This window comes from Choloepus didactylus, chromosome 21 (assembly GCF_015220235.1).
Source record: "Choloepus didactylus isolate mChoDid1 chromosome 21, mChoDid1.pri, whole genome shotgun sequence".
In the NCBI taxonomy this organism is placed as follows: domain Eukaryota; kingdom Metazoa; phylum Chordata; class Mammalia; order Pilosa; family Megalonychidae; genus Choloepus; species Choloepus didactylus.
The window spans coordinates 41400467-41420881 of NC_051327.1; the positions used below are offsets into that span (position 1 = coordinate 41400467).

Consider the following 20415-nt stretch of genomic DNA (forward strand, 5'->3'; position numbering starts at 1 on the left):
CTTTGCTTCTAGTCTAAGCGCTCACCTGGTGTGTTAAGGCCTGAAGGCTGTTCTCTGTATGGTCACAGGCTCTGGTTCTGTGTGGGGAGCATGGTTCTAGTAGAAAGGATGCTCAGGGCTGTTACCATGTGGCAGAGGTTTCCGTCAAGCCTGCCCCCTGGCTCCTGGCTTCCCTGTGACCAGTCCCCGAGCACGGGGGTGAGGTTCTGCCCCCCCACCTACCACGCAGTTATTTCCCGACAGAAGCTTGTTGAGTGCTTTCTGCAGCACAAGTAAGCCCAGTGGTCTTCAAACTGGGGGTACCCCCATCCCTGGGGAAACACAAAGACTTTCCAAGGAGTCTTGGGCATGGATCATTCCAAGAAAATCAATTTGCCTGCCTTCATCTTCCATCCGTGTACTTCCTGAATCGGGTCTGCCAGAGAAGACTCTTGCACTTGGTGGTTTGTCTGAGCCCTGCCTTCTTAACCTCTCCCCATCCTGGCACTGCTCAGTGTGGGAAAACTTCCTCTGCTTAGTAACTATCAAGATTTACAATGTGTTCATCATTTGGTTTTGCATATTAATAATAATTGCATTGAGAGATCAAACCAGAAAAACTATTCTTAACACGTGGAGCCCGTGGTCACAGGAAAATCTGGTGAAGTATTTTCAAGACATCTACATTTTTTGTTCATATATATATATATAGAGAGAGAGAGAGAATGAGAGAAGCTCTCCTGGCAACCCCAGTGAAGGCCCTTATCTGTCTAGACACAAATGATGATGATAATCAATGACTACAGATGGTCCCCACCTTGCTAAGGGCCTTCAGAATATCCCACAGGATCAGTGATGTGCTGGCAAATGTTTAACACCCAACTGCGAGGGATCCTGATTAGCATTTGCCCATTTCCATAACCCATTTCAAGCTCCGAGCCTGGTGGCACAAGGTGGGAAAAGATGTGTGCAGTCGCGGGGCCAGCTCCATGGCGCCCTGCTCTGAGCCTCACGGTGGCCCTTGGGAGAACGCAGGTAAACTTGTGCAGCATCGTGTAACTTTTAGAGCTGCAAGATGTGTTCTTGGGGGTCCAACAACATTTTGATCACTGGGAACTTGTTAGAAAGGCAAAGTCAGGGACCGCCCCAGACACACAGATTCAAACGGGGGTAAAACCCAGAAAGCGTGTTTTAATAAGACTTCCGGGTGATGCTAATGCAGACTCACGTAGAGACCACTGGCCGCTGGCCCTGTAGCCTGAATACATCCGAGAATCACGGGAGCTTCTGAAAGTTACTGGTGCCAGGGTCTCACCCCAGAAATCCTGGTATGATTAGTCTGCGACCTGGGCATTCGTATTTATTCAAAGTTCCCCCTTGAGGTGGAGGAACACAAGCCCCAGTCATCTGCGAGATGCGGAGAAAAGAGAACATTCTGGGGTCAGACCCTGGCCCAGCTGCTCGCTAGCCATGTGGCGCCAACTTCGAGCCACTTTTTCTCCTGTGCACCAGGGGAAAGAAAACACCTTGCAGTGTGGTTACGGGGACTTGTTGTGACAACTTCTGAAAGTATCTGACTCGGGATGGATTTTCCCTTCTCCCTCCTTGGGAAGAGTGGACAGGCCTTAGAGTAACTCAAGCTCCTGCAGTCGTTGACTCAGCTGCTCTTTCTCAGCCAGAGAGATCAGCAGGATGACTCAAAAACAATCCAAGAACCTCACAGCACTGTGTGGCAATGGGAAATGGACGCAGTGCCCCCGAAAGTGCTGGCAGGCAGCGGCTTTGAGGAACTTGGACCCTCAGAATAATTTAGAGGAGTCTCGAGTTCCCCTTAACTTTGAAGGCATCTTCTGACTGCCTGTGGGTGTCAACATTTGAGCCATTTCAAGGAAGCTCTTCTCTCTGGCCTACAACTGGCAGACACACTCTCTCCAGGCTATTAGTAGGATCGGCTTAATGGGGGCAGAGGGGTTAGAGTGCCAGGGATTCCCAGCCCTGGGGTTTCCTTTCGTTCCTCAAGTCTGCCTAAAGGAAGAATTCAACTGTGTGCCTTTGTCCAGGTATTTTCATCAGTTTCTGTCAGTGCCTTGATAACTTCTTAGCCATCCCCTCCACTCTGGCCTTGCCTAGGGAAAGACCCTTATTATCTCTTTGAGAGCCTTACAAAACATCTTCAGAGGAGGAGAGTGGAAAGGGATGCTAGGGAGGCTCCTCCGAAGTGGAGGATAAAGGGGAGTCTAGAGGTGATGGACTGGAAGTAAAGATGGCATGTGGAGCCCCACCTGGGAGCTTTGAATAGTCCAGTGGCCCAGCCTCCACCCTCGACAATTAAATTAGGATTTCAGGAGGTGAGGGCTGTCAATTGGTGCATCCACACTGGAAAACGGATGGGCATTATCAAGTGAAATTGAAGAGGCACATTCTATCCAGTGCCGCCATCCCACTCCTGCATTCCCGAATCAGGGTGCTCATGACAGCAGAAAACAGGAACCAGCCCATGTGTCCATCGGTGGCTGAGTGGATAAATATCTCTTGGTCTATTTGGACAGTGATGCACAGCAGTGAACATGAATAAACCACAGCTAAGTGGATCGACTGGGATTAGTTTAACAATGTTAAGGAAAGAGATGCAAGTCATAGAGTGATCCATATTGTTCCGGTTTGCTAATGCTGCCGGAATGCAAAACACCAGAAATGGATTGACTTTTATAAAAGGAGGTTTATTTGGTTACACAGTTACAGTCTTCAGGCCATAAAGTATCCAAGGTAAAACATCAACAGTCGGGTACCTTCACTGGAGGATGGCCGATGGCGTCTGGAAAACCTCTGTTAGCTGGGAAGGCATGTGGCTAGCATCTGCTTGCTCCCAGTTTGCATTTCAAAATGACATTCTCCAAAACGTCTGCATCAGCTTCCAACGGCAGTCTTCAAAATGCCTTGTCTCAGCTACCACAGCGAGCTCCTTATGTTTGAGCTTATATAAGGCTCTAGTAAACTAATTAAGGCCCACACTGAATGGGCGTGGCCATACTTCCATGGAAATACTGAACCAATAGGTTCCAGCTTAATCCACACTAATATGTCTACCCCCACAAGACTGCATTAAATAATATGGCTTTTTCTGGGGGACATAATATATGCAAACCAGCACACATATAGTTACTGTATTTGTATTAAAATCTAAATGCTGAGTGATGCCTACAAAGATGAAAAAAACCCTAAACAAAAGCAAGAGAATGATTCTCTCAAAAGGTCAGGTAAGGGGGCGGGGCAAGATGGCAGACTGGTGAGCTGTATGTTTTAGTTACTCCTCCAGGAAAGTAGGTAAAAAGCCAGGAACTGCGTGGACTGGACACCACAGAGCAATCTGTCTTTGGGCATACTTCATACAACACTCATGAAAACGTGGAACTGCTGAGATCACCGAAATCTGTAAGTTTTTGCGGCCAGGGGACCCGCGCCCCTCCCTGCCAGGCTCAGTCCCGGGGGAGGAGGGGCTGTCAGCTCCAGGAAGGAGAAGGGAGAATTGCAGTGGCTGCTCTCATCGGAAACTCATTCTACTGATTCAAACTCCAACCATAGATAGACTGAGGCCAGACACCAGAGACTCTGAGAGCAGCCAGCCCAGCAGAGAGGAGACGGGCATAGAAGGAAAACAACACGAGAAGCTCCAAAGTAAAAGCAGAGGATTTTTGGAGTTCTGGTGAACACAGAAAGGGGAAGGGCGGAGATCAGGCCTTGAGGCGCATATGCAAATCCCGAAGCAAGGCTGATCTCTCTGCCCAGGGCACCTTTCCTTAATGGCCCTGGTTGCTTTGTCCATTAGCATTTCAATAACCCATTAGATCTCTGAGGAGGGCCGTTTTTTTTTTTTTTTTTTTTTTTTTTTTTTTTTTTTTTTTTTTTAAATCCTTTTTGCTTTTTCTAAAACAATTACTCTAAGAAGCTCAATACAGAAAGCTTCAAAGAATTGAAATTTGGGCACGTCAAGTCAAGAGCAGAAATAAGAGAGCTCTGAGACAAAAGGCAATAATCCAGTGGCTGAGAAAATTCACTAAACAACACAACTTCCCAAGAAAAGGGGGGTGTCCGCTCACAGCCACCATCCTGGTGGACAGGAAACACTCCTGCCCATCGCCAGCCCCATAGCCCAGAGCTGCCCCAGACAACCCAGTGTGACGGAAGTGCTTCAAATAACAGGCACACACCACAAAACTGGGCGTGGACATTAGCCTTCCCTGCAACCTCAGCTGAATGTCCCAGAGCTGGGAAGGGGGAGCAGTGTGAATTAACAGAGCCCCATTCAGCCATCATTTGAGCAGACTGGGAGCCTCCCAACACAGCCCAGCAGCCCAGAACTGCCCTGGGGGGACGGCACTCACCTGTGACATAGCACAGTCATCCCTCAACAGAGGACCCGGGGTGCACAGCCTGGAAGAGGGGCCCACTTGCAAGTCTCAGGAGCCATACGCCAATACCAAAGACTTGTGGGTCAGTGGCAGAGACAAACTGTGGCAGGACTGAACTGAAGGATTAGACTATTGCAGTAGCTTTAAAACTCTAGGATCATCAGGGAGATTTGATTGTTAGGGCCACCCCCCTCCCCGACTGCCCAGAAACACGCCCCACATACAGGGCAGGCAACACCAACTACACACGCAAGCTTGGGACACCAATTGGGCCCCACAAGACTCACTCCCCCACTCACCAAAAAGGCTAAGCAGGGGAGATCTGGCTTGTGGAGAACAGGTGGCTCGTGGACGCCACCTGCTGGTTAGTTAGAGAAAGTGTACTCCACGAAGCTGTAGATCTGATAAATTAGAGATAAGGACTTCAACTGGTCTACAAACCCTAAAAGAACCCTATCAAGGACAGCAAATGCCACGAGGCCAAAAACAACAGAAAATTATAAAGCATATGAAAAAACCAGACGATATGGATAACCCAAGCCCAAGCACCCAAATCAAAAGACCAGAAGAGACACACCTAGAGCAGCTACTCAAAGAACTAAAGATGAACAATGAGACCCTAGTACGGGATATGAAGGAAATCAAGAAGACCCTAGAAGAGCATAAAGAAGACATTGCAAGACTAAATAAAAAAATGGATGATCTTATGGAAATTAAAGAAACTGTTGACCAAATTAAAAAGATTCTGGACACTCATAGTACAAGACTAGAGGAAGTTGAACAACGAATCAGTGACCTGGAAGATGACAGAATGGAAAATGAAAGCATAAAAGAAAGAATGGGGAAAAAAATTGAAAAACTCGAAATGGACCTCAGGGATATGATAGATAATATGAAGCGTCCGAATATAAGACTCATTGGTGTCCCAGAAGGGGAAGAAAAGGGTAAAGGTCTAGGAAGAGTATTCAAAGAAATTGTTGGGGAAAACTTCCCAAATCTTCTAAACAACATAAATACACAAATCATAAATGCTCAGCGAACTCCAAATAGAATAAATCCAAAAAAACCCACTCCGAGACATATACTGATCACACTGTCAAACATAGAAGAGAAGGAGCAAGTTCTGAAAGCAGCAAGAGAAAAGCAATTCACCACATACAAAGGAAACAGCATAAGACTAAGTAGTGACTACTCAGCAGCCACCATGGAGGCGAGAAGGCAATGGCACGATATATTTAAAATTCTGAGAGAGAGGAATTTCCAGCCAAGAATACTTTATCCAGCAAAGCTCTCCTTCAAATTTGAGGGAGAGCTTAAATTTTTCACAGACAAAGAAATGCTGAGAGAATTTGCTAACAAGAGACCTGCCCTACTGGAGATACTAAAGGGAGCCCTACAGACAGAGAAACAAAGACAGGACAGAGAGACTTGGAGAAAGGTTCAGTACTAAAGAGATTCGGTATGGGTACAATAAAGGATATTAATAGAGAGAGGGAAAAATATGGCAAACATAATCCAAAGGATAAGATGGCCGATTCAAGAAATGCCTTCACGGTTTTAACGTTGAATGTAAATGGATTAAACTCCCCAATTAAAAGATATAGATTCGCAGAATGGATCAAAAAAAATGAACCATCAATATGTTGCATACAAGAGACTCATCTTAGACACAGGGACACAAAGAAATTGAAAGTGAAAGGATGGAAAAAAATATTTCATGCAAGCTACAGCCAAAAGAAAGCAGGTGTAGCAATATTAATCTCAGATAAAATAGACTTCAAATGCAGGGATGTTTTGAGAGACAAAGAAGGTCACTACATACTAATAAAAGGGGCAATTCAGCAAGAAGAAATAACAATCGTAAATGTCTATGCACCCAATCAAGGTGCCACAAAATACATGAGAGAAACATTGGCAAAACTAAAGGAAGCAATTGATGTTTCCACAATAATTGTGGGAGACTTCAACACATCACTCTCTCCTATAGATAGATCAACCAGACAGAAGACCAATAAGGAAATTGAAAACCTAAACAATCTGATAAATGAATTAGATTTAACAGACATCTACAGGACATTACATCCCAAATCACCAGGATACACATACTTTTCTAGTGCTCACGGAACTTTCTCCAGAATAGATCATATGCTGGGACATAAAACAAGCCTCAATAAATTTAAAAAGATTGAAATCATTCAAAGCACATTCTCTGACCACAATGGAATACAATTAGAAGTCAATAACCATCAGAGACTTAGAAAATTCACAAATACCTGGAGGTTAAACAACACACTCCTAAACAATCAGTGGGTTAAAGAAGAAATAGCAAGAGAAATTGCTAAATATATAGAGACGAATGAAAATGAGAACACAACATACCAAAACCTATGGGATGCAGCAAAAGCAGTGCTAAGGGGGAAATTTATAGCACTAAACGCATATATTAAAAAGGAAGAAAGAGCCAAAATCAAAGAACTAATGGATCAACTGAAGAAGCTAGAAAATGAACAGCAAACCAATCCTAAACCAAGTAGAAGAAAAGAAATAACAAGGATTAAAGCAGAAATAAATGACATAGAGAACAAAAAAACAATAGAAAGGATAAATATCACCAAAAGTTGGTTCTTTGAGAAGATCAACAAGATTGACAAGCCCCTAGCTAGACTGACAAAATCAAAAAGAGAGAAGACCCATATAAACAAAATAATGAATGAAAAAGGTGACATAACTGCAGATCCTGAAGAAATTAAAAAATTATAAGAGGATATTATGAACAACTGTATGGCAACAAACTGGATAATGTAGAAGAAATGGACAATTTCCTGGAAACATATGAACAACCTAGACTGACCAGAGAAGAAATAGAAGACCTCAACCAACCCATCACAAGCAAAGAGATCCAATCAGTCATCAAAAATCTTCCCACAAATAAATGCCCAGGGCCAGATGGCTTCACAGGGGAATTCTACCAAACTTTCCAGAAAGAACTGACACCAATCTTACTCAAACTCTTTCAAAACATTGAAAAAAATGGAACACTACCTAACTCATTTTATGAAGCTAACATCAATCTAATACCAAAACCAGGCAAAGATGCTACAAAAAAGGAAAACTACCGGCCAATCTCCCTAATGAATATAGATGCAAAAATCCTCAACAAAATACTTGCAAATCGAATCCAAAGACACATTAAAAAAATCATACACCATGACCAAGTGGGGTTCATTCCAGGCATGCAAGGATGGTTCAACATCAGAAAAACAATCAATGTATTACAACACATTAAAAACTCGAAAGGGAAAAATCAATTGATCATCTCAATAGATGCTGAAAAAGCATTTGACAAAATCCAACATCCCTTTTTGATAAAAACACTTCAAAAGGTAGGAATTGAAGGAAACTTCCTCAACATGATAAAGAGCATATATGAAAAACCCACAGCCAGCATAGTACTCAATGGTGAGAGACTGAAAGCCTTCCCTCTAAGATCAGGAACAAGACAAGGATGCCCGCTGTCACCACTGTTATTCAACATTGTGCTGGAAGTGCTAGCCAGGGCAATCCGGCAAGACAAAGAAATAAAAGGCATCCAAATTGGAAAAGAAGAAGTAAAACTGTCATTGTTTGCAGATGATATGATCTTATATCTAGAAAACCCTGAGAAATCAACGATACACCTACTAGAGCTAATAAACAAATTTAGCAAAGTAGCGGGATACAAGATTAATGCACATAAGTCAGTAATGTTTCTATATGCTAGAAATGAACAAACTGAAGAGACACTCAAGAAAAAGATACCATTTTCAATAGCAACTAAAAAAATCAAGTACCTAGGAATCAACTTAACCAAAGATGTAAAAGACCTATACAAAGAAAACTACATAACTCTACTAAAAGAAATAGAAGGGGACCTTAAAAGATGGAAAAATATTCCATGTTCATGGATAGGAAGGCTAAATGTCATTAAGATGTCAATTCTACCCAAACTCATCTACAGAGTCAATGCAATCCCAATCAAAATTCCAACAACCTACTTTGCAGACTTGGAAAAGCTAGTTATCAAATTTATTTGGAAAGGGAAGATGCCTCGAATTGCTAAAGACACTCTAAAAAAGAAAAACGAAGTGGGAGGACTTACACTCCCTGACTTTGAAGCTTATTATAAAGCCACAGTTGCCAAGACAGCATGGTACTGGTACAAAGATAGACATATAGATCAATGGAATCGAATTGAGAATTCAGAGATAGACCCTCAGATCTATGGCCGACTGATCTTTGATAAGGCCCCCAAAGTCACCGAACTGAGCCATAATGGTCTTTTCAACAAATGGGGCTGGGAGAGTTGGATATCCATATCCAAAAGAATGAAAGAGGACCCCTACCTCACCCCCTACACAAAAATTAACTCAAAATGGACCAAAGATCTCAATATAAAAGAAAGTACCATAAAACTCCTAGAAGATAATGTAGGAAAACATCTTCAAGACCTTGTATTAGGAGGCCACTTCCTAGACTTTACACCCAAAGCACAAGCAACAAAAGAGAAAATAGATAAATGGGAACTCCTCAAGCTTAGAAGTTTCTGCACCTCAAAGGAATTTCTCAAAAAGGTAAAGAGGCAGCCAACTCAATGGGAAAAAATTTTTGGAAACCATGTATCTGACAAAAGACTGATATCTTGCATATACAAAGAAATCCTACAACTCAATGACAATAGTACAGACAGCCCAATTATAAAATGGGCAAAAGATATGAAAAGACAGTTCTCTGAAGAGGAAATACAAATGACCAAGAAACACATGAAAAAATGTTCAGCTTCACTAGCTATTAGAGAGATGCAAATTAAGACCACAATGAGATACCATCTAACACCGGTTAGAATGGCTGCCATTAAACAAACAGGAAACTACAAATGCTGGAGGGGATGTGGAGAAATTGGAACTCTTATTCATTGTTGGTGGGACTGTATAATGGTTCAGCCACTCTGGAAGTCAGTCTGGCAGTTCCTTAGAAAACTAGATATAGAGCTACCATTCGATCCAGCGATTGCACTCCTCGGTATATACCCGGAAGATCGGAAAGCAGTGACACGAACAGATATCTGCACGCCAATGTTCATAGCAGCATTATTCACAATTGCCAAGAGATGGAAACAACCCAAATGTCCTTCAACAGATGAGTGGATAAATAAAATGTGGTATATACACACGATGGAATACTACGCGGCAGTAAGAAGGAACGATCTGGTGAAACATATGACAACATGGATGAACCTTGAAGACATAATGCTGAGCGAAATAAGCCAGGCACAAAAAGAGAAATATTATATGCTACCACTAATGTGAACTTTGAAAAATGTAAAACAAATGGTTTATAATGTAGAATGTAGGGGAACTAGCAGTAGAGAGCAATTAAGGAAGGGGGAACAATAATCCAGGAAGAACAGATAAGCTATTTAACGTTCTGGGGATGCCCAGAAATAACTATGGTCTGTTAATTTCTGATGGTTGTAGTAGGAACAAGTTCACTGAAATGTTGCTATATTATGTAACTTTCTTGGGGTAAAGTAGGAACATGTTGGAAGTTAAGCAGTTATCTTAGGTTAGTTGTCTTTTTCTTACTCCCTTGCTATGGTCTCTTTGAAATGCTCTTTTATTGTATGTTTGTTTTCTTTTTAACTTTTTTTTTCATACAGGTGATTTGAAAAAAGAAGGGAAAGTTAAAAAAAAAAAAAAAAAAAAAAAAAAAAAAAAAACCAAAAACACAAAAAAAAAAAAAAAAAAAAAAAAAAAAAAAGATGTAGTGCCCCCTTGAGGAGCCTGTGGAGAATGCAGGGGTATTCGCCTACCCCACCTCCATGGTTGCTAACATGACCACAGACATAGGGGACTGGTGGTTTGATGGGTTGAGCCCTCTACCATAAGTTTTACCCTTGGGAAGACGGTTGCTGCAAAGGAGAGGCTAGGCCTCCCTGTATTTGTGCCTAAGAGTCTCCTCCTGAATGCCTCTTTGTTGCTCAGATGTGGCCCTCTCTCTCTGGCTAAGCCAACTTGAAAGGTGAAATCACTGCCCTCCCCCCTACGTGGGATCAGACACCCAGGGAAGTGAATCTCCCTGGCAACGTGGAATATGACTCCCAGGGAGGAATGTAGACCTGGCACCGTGGGACGGAGAACATCTTCTTGACCAAAAGGGGGATGTGAAAGGAAATGAAATAAGCTTCAGTGGCAGAGAGATTCCAAAAGGAGCCGAGAGGTCACTCTGGTGGGCACTCTTATGCACACTTTAGACAACCCTTTTTAGGTTCTAAAGAATTGGGGTAGCTGGTGGTGGATACCTGAAACTATCAAACTACAACCCAGAACCCATGAATCTCGAAGACAGTTGTATAAAAATGTAGCTTATGAGGGGTGACAATGGGATTGGGAAAGCCATAAGGACCAAACACCACTTTGTCTAGTTTATGGATGGATGTGTAGAAAAGTAGGGGAGGGAAACAGACAGACAAAGGTACCCAGTGTTCTTTTTTACTTCAATTGCTCTTTTTCACTCTAATTATTATTCTTGTTATTTTTGTGTGTGTGCTAATGAAGGTGTCAGGGATTGATTTAGGTGATGAATGTACAACTATGTAATGGTACTGTAAACAATCGAAAGTACAATTTGTTTTGTATGACTGCGTGGTATGTGAATATATCTCAATAAAATGATGATTTAAAAAAAAAAAAAAAAAAAAAAAAAAAAAAGGTCAGGTAAGTGGTTTCATGGGGGCAAGAGGGACTTCAAAAGTGTCCACAGTATACTAGTTCTTAAGCTTGGTGGTAGTTACATGGATGTTTTCTTTATAATTAATTGTGTTATATTGTCACCTCTGTATGTGGTGAAGTAAAAAAAAAAAAGATGTTATATTACTTGAAATTGAAGATGTTGTATTACTTGAAATATAATAAAGATATTGGGATGGTGAGGATGGGATATAAATAAGCTAATCCTCATGCCTGGTGGCAGGAAATTAGTAGATAATGTCTCAAACTGAAAGTACAAACCTGTCAGTGACAGAAGTGACCACCTGGAGACGAGCTAAGAGTTCAAAGTGGTGGCCTCTGCCAGGGACGGGGGACAGTGCCACAAGCGCTGTGATTCTCTTTTGAGCCCTTTTGTCTTATCCTCTATATCTTTTTAACTATGAGAAACACGTGCAGGGATTACTTTTCTAAAAGTTGAGAAACGAACTAAACCTCTCCTTAGTGATCTTCCTCTTTGTGGTGTCCGAGCCTTGCCCAGGTGGGGACTCGGTACAGGGGGGGAGGGGGGAGGGAGAGGGAGGCCGGAGGCAGCCAGGGACCCCGGGAAGAACCTGGTGTCCGTCTCCGGTTAGAGGCATCTCCGCGCTTGGCTGCCAACACCAACAGACATGCCTCGGAACCCCTGCTCCCCTTGTCCCCTTGGCAGGCTGGTCCCCAGCCAGTTCCGGAAGGGCTGGGAGAGTGGAAAATCCCAGAGAGATGTGCCAGCCCTTCAGCTTCAATTAAAGGCAGTGGGACAAGTCAGGCCGTGCATACCAATGAGACTTGCCTGAAATCTCTCGTCCTGGTCGCCCTCATCCTCTCCTATTCCAGCCAGGGACGGGGCGGAGGACTCCATCTGGAGCCCGGAGCAAAACCTCCCAGCCAGCAATGGCAGGATGTAGGATGGTTAGGCGAGAGGAAATGCAGGTACTACAGGGTCATCCAGCCTGTGCCCCAGAGTTGTCTGCATAAAGGATGGCCTGGGGCACTCATTAAAAATACAGGTGCTTGGGTCCTGCCCCAGACCTTTAGAATCTGAATCTCCAGGAGTGGGGCCTGGGAATCAGTATCCTCACCACTGTGCTATGGGGTGACCCATGCTGTCTGGCCTGTTTGGGGAAGAGTGTGGTATCATTCAACCTTCATTCAGTGCCTACTTCCTGAGGGCCCCGTGTCAACTATGGCTCAGGTTTGAGAATGGCACCTGCCTCCTCCGGGTGCTGGGAGGACAATGGGGGCAAGGCATGTGAAGTGCTCAGCACTGAGTCTGCTCCCTAATGAAGCACTTAAAAATATATTAGCTCTCAGTATTTTTAGGGCATAGTCTGGGAGCTCACAGTCTACAAGAACAGGCAGAAAAAATAAATGGAATTATAAGAATCCAAGAGATGCTCATCCACCGCCAAGAGAAGTTGCATCAATAAATGGCCATCAGTCACAGACATGAACCCACAACAGTGCTGGGGCCTGAGATCACAAGGAGGAGATTGGTTCACACTCTCAATTCAGTCATATACGTATATAAGAGGCCTTCAGGTATTATTTTTCAACCCAATTAGCACCCAATTTCTAGGATTCTAGGTAAATAATAAAAGCAAATATTTCTATGGTCCTTAGTAAGCTCTTTACATACATTGATGGTGAAGTAAGTACCATGATTTTCCCTGGTTTTACAGATGAGGAGACAGAGGCTCAGAGAGGTTATGTAACCTGCCTAAGGTCACATCGCAGGCCGTCCAGCTCCCACATTCATTCTCTAAGTCTCTGCAGTGTCCTGGTTCTTACAGCCAGGGAGGTGAAGATTTCTGTAATCAAAGAGGCCACAACACTGTATGCAGATGAAGGTGATTGCCTGGGCACTGTTCGTCATATAAACAATGTGGAAGCAACCTAAACACCCAACAGTCGGGGAATAATTATCTGAGAACATAAACTTGATGAAATAGGACAGAGCCATTAAAAAATAATGTTTTGGGAAAGTTTGCAGCAACAAGGAGACACGTTAAAGGGAAAATACAAGTGAGGTTGCATTGCATGTAAATTTTGATGATGCAGATTTGAAATTGCTCAGTATCAAAAGTTACAAATGTCCACTAAGGGGATGAGGACAGCACAGGGACATTGAGACAACTCTGTTGGTGTCGGAAGCCAACCATGACGACATCTCTAAAACTCAGGTGGAAACCAGGTTCTTTCATTCACTCTTCCCTCCTGCCTTTCTGAAAAAAAGTTTTAGAGAAAACAACTCCTATTTTTACATTCATTACTATGTGAGGCCTGCAGAAATGCATCCCTTAAGTGTGACTGCTCTATACAAAATTACATTTATTACTTCCAAAATTAGTCATTACCTCCCCTGTGTTGTCGCCCAGCTATGTTTAAAAACTACATCAAAAAAAAAAAAAACAAAAACAAAAAAAAACTAAACATACGTAAAACTATTGAAAGAAAATGCACCAAAAAATAGGGGTAAATTTTTGTTTTCCCAAATGTTCTACAATTAGGAAAACTTTTCTTCCTAATAAAGTCATCTGAAAATATACCAGGAGAAAATATACCTCCAGAGGAATCAGCACCTACACAGTATTGGGGGAAAGGTGAGTAAGATAAGAAAACTGGGGTCAGGTGGCCATTTGGAAACTGCAGGTGGGAGCTGCAGAACTGACCTCCCAGTATTGTCGGGTTCAGTGTTGGGAGACCCTGAAGAGGAGACCCAAATGTAAAGATGCCTTAGTTGAACTAACCATTCAAATATTTATGAACTGTTTGCTCAGAAACTTTTCTAATTAGAGAACTGCTAGAAAAATGTTTCCCCTCAATCTGATTGGTAATGGAAGGATGGACTTTGGGATGAAGCAGGCCCAGTATTCAAATCCCGGCTCTGCCTCTTAATAGCTAGGTGAGCCCTCCGAGCCACAACTTCTTCATCTGAATTACAGGTACAGTAATCTAGACTTCACAGAGTCCTTATGAGGATTACAGGAGATGATGTATTTAGAGCATCTGACACAATGGTGATGCATACAGCAGGTTCTCAATGCCTGTGACTTCCTTTCCCCCTAAGTGGAATGGAAAAATATAAGTTGAAGGTGCAGCTAAAGAGTTCATTTAGCATGTTTTAAAATGCATATATCACGTCACTCATCTGAAAGTTATCATGCAAGCTCAACTATCAAACACTGCCAAAAGCTTGAGACTAAGGAGAAACCAATATAGACGTTCCAGAATGCATGCCCTAAAACCCTGCTGAACATGTGTGCTCATTCTTTGAACACTATTCCAGCAAATTGAGATATTGGCCATGCCAACAGTATAACTAAAATTAGAAATGAAACGATGTCCCAGTGGTCGCTAAGCTGGTGCACAACATCATTAGTCGTCAAGGAAATTAAACCCACAATGAGATGCCCACTCCACACCTACCAAATGAAAAGACTCACCATACTAAGTGTTGGAAATGATGTAGAGCATGGAATGCTCATGCATCACTGGTGGGCAAGTAAAATGGTACAACCACTTTGGAAAATGACTTGGCAGTATCTTCTAAAATTAAGCCTATGCAACCCTCTGACCCAACAATTCCACCTCAAGTAATGAGCAACTGAAGTGAGTATTTACATCTGTTAAAAAAAACACAAGAACGTTCATAATAGCATCATTTTCTCCATAGTCAAAAACTGGATACAACCCAAGTGTTCATCAATAAGTGAATGCACAAACTGTGATAATATTCATACACAGGAATACTACACAGCAATGGAAAAGAGCAAACTCCTGCTATCTGCAATAATTTGGTTGAATCTCCCAGGCATAATGTTGAGCAAAAGAAGCCAGACACAAAAGAGTTCACACTGAGTTTTCCATTTACGTGAAATTTGAGCATAAGCAAAACTAGTCTATGGTGATAGAAGTCGGAATAGAGTTTACCTTGGGGGAGGGGAGCTACTGACTGGATGGGGACACAAAGGGGTCTGCTGGGGTGCTGTATGTATTCTTTATCTTGATCTGGGCAGTGGTGTTTACATATGTAGAAGATCACTGAGCTGCATACTTATGAACAATACATCCTACTATACGCAAGTTCTGCGTCAACAGAAAATAAAATAAAAAACAGTAGAAAAATGGGAAGGAACAGAATGGGCACACAAATCTGAGACCCTTTTAATTCAAATCCAGGGCAAAGAGTTCTTGCATGCCTTTGCAGTCCCTAAAGGTACCACTCTTGCAACAGAATATTAATAATGTCACAAAATTAATCAGGAAGTTTGATTTGCCAGGTGCTGGATGGTATGCTTAGAGATTTGCATGCATGTATACTCTCATTTAATTTTCCCATCCACCCCAGAGGCAGATGCTGTCATCATTTCCATTTTACTCATGAGGAAATAGAGGCTCAAGGTCACAGAGCATGCCAAGATCCTGCCCAAGTCTGTCTGGGTCCAAAATCCATGGTCTTCACCACCACATCACATCACTGCAGAGTGAGAATTCAGGCCAGAATCATCAAAAGAGAACTTAAAGTCAAAACATCCCATACTTTCTAATTAGGAAAGCAGGGGAGTGAACAATACATATTACCAAGATTGTATTTCTTTTCTGTTTTACTGGACTGAATATTTTTCTTAGAAAAGATTATTTTTCCATTATAAAAGCAATTCATATTTATTATAGAAATTTTGAAGAATACAGAAAACAACAGGGGGAAAAAAAAAAAACCTCCATGTCCCCCTCACCGGAATAACAACTCATGTAAGGTTTACTTTCTAAAAAGAAAGAAACGTCAACATTCAGAGGGTAAATGTCAGTAGCCTGGTAAGTGTACCTCCATTTCTTGACAGTGCCAGATGTTGTGTTGGGTTATTTTTAGGAAAGTTGAACCAACTTGGAAGCCACAAGGCATTAGGGGTGAGTCTAACAGTCTTGAATGCACAATAATTGTGGCTTTCAGTTGTCGACTTCTAAACAATGTTACTAAAGTAAATTCATGGCAAAGTCTCCCTGAAGACAATATTTTAAATGGGAACATTAAGTGCTAGAAGTGGTGACATCGGTTCTCTTGAGACAGAATCACAGGATTTTCAAGTTTTGACCCTAGCAAGGGAGACATTTAATAACACATGAGGAAATTGAAGCCCAGACGGGAAGGAGGGCTGGCAGCAGAGCCAGCCACGGGGCTCCCGGCCCAGACACCTCCTGAAGCCGGAGAGATCCGGGTTTGTATCCCACCCCCCTTTACCAGCTGGGTGGCCTGAGCAAGTCTCTTTTGAAGCCCCAGCTCCCTCGTCTGTAAAATGGGAATAGTGAGGCCCACTTCTTGGGAGAATATAAGGACGAAATGAGCTGATCCAAATTGCCTGGCACATGGAAAATGCTCAATAAAATTATCTTTTGGGAAAGGTTTTCCTTTAAATTGTTTCTTAATTACATAAGTAACGCAATTACTGTACAAAAACTGGAAAATACAGTACTTTTTAAAAAATAGCTATATTTTTCTTTCAATTGTTGTTGTGTTCTGCTGAACAAGCAGCAAGACTCAGCAAGACCCCGAAAGAAGAAATGAGGGAAGAGGGGGCCCCACTGGGACTGCCCAAACTGCCCCACAATGGGGCCTGTTGAGATTTTGAAGAAAGAGATCCTAAATGTCAGAGTGATCAGTCCTTAAGCATTTATTAGGGGGGCTGACGTACAGGGCCACAGCTACCTGGAGACAGTGAGACGGCAGAAGTTCACTCAAGCCTGTCCGCACCCAGGACAACTGCTCTTTAGATTATACAGGGCTGGGACACAAAGGAAACTGAATGTCAGAGGCCCGTGTGCAAGTTTTGGGAAACATCTGGGTATGTGCTCTTTTCTCAAAACAAGATGCATTCTGGGAGGGTAGCCAAAGCTCGGCTTGCTTCCAGGGAGTTTTGGGAAGGGACGCCTGACACGGAGAGGGGCAAAGTCAATCCTCCGTCAGGTAGGAGATGCTATATGTATCATGCAATCATGTAAGTAAGCTTTAGTTTATGTGCTATTCCTTTGTGTTTATGTATCTATTAGCATTTTCTTTCTCCATCTCACTTTGTAAGGTTAGCTGCATTTTGCAGCTAGTTGAACTGCATTGGGATTGGAGCTTTCACACAGCAGTTTAAACAGTCGCTGCTCTACTCTTCTGTCCTGCAAAGTTCCATGTCTTCAAAAGCCTGGTGAGTCATGGGTGTAAATGAATGCAGATGAGCCCCAACCGCCGTGTCTTGTGACTTTTTTTATTTATCGCTGCATTCTCAGCTGCCGCTGCCACGATGAAACCTTTAGAAATATCCCAGGCATTTAGGGTATAAATTGTTCTCATCTAGTTCAGACTGGCAGAAGTGCTTTGCATCAGTGTTGACTTTAAGATAAATGGAAGCCAATCCTCCAGACTATTTTTACACAGCTACTCCACAAATGTAACAAGTGAATAAATAATTGAGAAATTATTTTAATCCATATTTTGGAATTTGGGGCAGTATTCAACTTATTACCCTGGTGGGTGGCCCAGAACCCACCAAAGACAGGGCTCATGTCAAGACACTACAGCAACTAAGAGTTCAAACTTATGAAATAATAAAAGAAAGGGATGGAATTAATAGCCTCAAAGTTTCAACCACTGAATTCTTTCTACTAGGAAGTTAGAGCATGCACTGAAAAGAAACCGTGAATGTTTTTAACCTTGACTTTGGTGCCAAGCACATTTGTTGCCAAACAAAACCATGTTTTCAGAAAGGATCACTCAGCTCACCTAGGTTGTTTTTACCCCCATTAAAGTCTCCTAAGTCCATCCACTTCTGTCCATTCCCACTGCCACCAGGTGATCTGATCCATCGGAACTCATCTTTCTAGAAAGCCAGTCTGATGCTGCCGCTGCCCAGTTAAAACCCTTCAAAGGCTCCTTGCTACCCTCAGGAGAAAGGCCCATGAGACCACTGCTTCTCCAGCTCTTCTCTTGCCTTGCACCCTGCTGCTGTCACACAGCCTTCTTCACTCCTCCTTCCAGGCTCGGGGCCTTTGCCTGGGTCACCCCCTCCTCCTGGAAAGCCCTCTCTGCTACTCACCTTTCGGTAACCCCGAGCACACTTCAGATCTCAGCCTCGGGGAAGCTGGTTCAAATCCCCCCATGAAAGTACTTCCTGAAGCACCCCTCACAGTTTGTATTTGTATGACTGTTAGGAGAGCATCTGACTTCCCCACTGGACTTCGAGCTGCCAATAGAACAAGGAGATGGCTTGATCCTCTTCATTATACTCCCAGCTTCCGGCACAGTCCGGCCCCTGGCCCAGAGCAAATATCCAGCCAATCTTTCTTGAAGCCGTGAACAAAACCCTACTCTTACTTCCTTTGAAAACCTCAAAGCCCCCTCTCACCTAGAGGCTATTTCCTTGAGGAAGGACACCCATTTTTCCCAGCCCTATAAAGAATGCTTCAGTTCAGGGGGTACCACCCAGGCTTTAGAGTAAACGAGGCAAGTGTTTGCATTCGGGCTCCATGCCCTTCACCCAGCCACTAACCCTCTCAAAGTGTCTTGTTTCCTCACATAAAATTTGGGTCTTCATGGAACTTACCGCACAGGGTAACTGTGATATTTAAATACTTACCTGAGATAGCATATGTAAATCAACGAGAAGAGTGCCCGACACACAACAGACGCTTAATAAATGATGGCTCTTCCTGCAATTCAGACCACTCTGCACGATTTCATAGCTAAGCCCCTTAAGCCCCTGCCACTGCCACAAATACCCAAAAACAACAAAAGACAACAGCAGGCCTGGGAGCCGCCCTCTTCCTTCTTTTCTTCTCTTTCCTTTTTCAGCACCTACTGTGTGTGTGGTGGTTGCTAGACCAGAAATGGTAAATAAGCCAGACAGAGCTTTCGCTCTCTTGGAGCTAATCTGTGTTTGAAGTAAAAGGTAAACATATACAGTATGTAAAGAATATCTTCAATAGCTACACAAATGGAGTTCAGCTCTCTCAAAGCCATTTCTAGGAAATGATCCTACATAATTAATCTGAAATACATCAAAGATTTAGGAATGAAAACAACATATTTGGTGCCATTATATCAAAACATTCCTCTTTGGCTAAAGTGAAAAAGACACAATATCTGCTCATTACATTTGCAATTTCCATGCTAATAGGAGAGCCCTGAACCCCATCTACCACCTCCTCATCGGATACAGCTCCATTTCTGCTGCAGGTCACAACTTTTAATATAGCTAGAAACAATAATGACAATGATGATGATGATAATAATAACGGGTAATAATTATTGAGTTCCTACAAGACGCCATGCTAGATCATAGATCCCTACGTTGTTTTTAATCTTCAAAACAACTCTATGAGGGTATTATTACCTCAGTTTTTCAGATGAGAAAATGGAGACTTGGAGTGATTAGTGACTTTCCTAAGTTCTAAACCCGGAATCTGACTCCTCATTTGTCTGACTGCTTTACTGCTTTTAGGGAAACCACCTCAAAGTTTGAATTGAAAGATCAGTGTTTTCAATACACAAATTTACCTTCAATGGAATTAAACTTTGTTAAAGCCTTTCTACCAAATGATCCTAAGACATTACTCTGAAATGCATACAAAGAGGAACAAAACCAGTTACCACAGCACCAGTTATAATACCAAAATTTAGAAAATAAGTGTCCAACGGAATGATTAGACAATGTAGTCAATCATGTGTAAAATAAGTTTATAATAAAGGGGGATGTTTAGAATATAACATTAGGTGTAAAAAGCAGGGGCATGTGGGGAAAATGCATATGGAGTATGATTGCAATGATGTAAATGTAAAGATAGAGATACATTTTCAAAAAGATTGACAAGAAACCCATTCAACAAACTAGAAATAGAAAGGAATTTCCCAACATCATAAAGAACATTTATGAAAAACCCACGGTTAACAACATACTCAACAGGGAAAGACTGAAAGCCTTCTCCCTAAGATCAGAAACAGGACAAGGATGCCCATGTTCACTACTGCTATTCAACATTGTACTAGAAATGCTAGCCAGGGCAACCAAGCAAGAAAAAAAAAAAAGAAAGAAAAGGCACCCAAATTTGAAAGGAAGAAGTAAAACTATCTCTATTTACAGATGACATGATCTTATATACAGAAAATTCCAAAAACTCCACAAAAAACTATTAGCGCTAATAAACAAATCCAGCAAGGTTGCAGAATACAACATCAACATACAAAATTAGCTGTATTTCTA

At 42.4% G+C, this 20415-nt stretch overlaps 1 protein-coding gene across 4 annotated transcripts in view; it reads right to left on the bottom strand.

Annotated features, from left to right (window-relative positions):
* Positions 1-20415, bottom strand: part of IQCK (IQ motif containing K) — a 145515-nt gene that overhangs the window by 1653 nt on the left and 123447 nt on the right. The gene's annotated exons all lie outside the window — the stretch shown is intronic.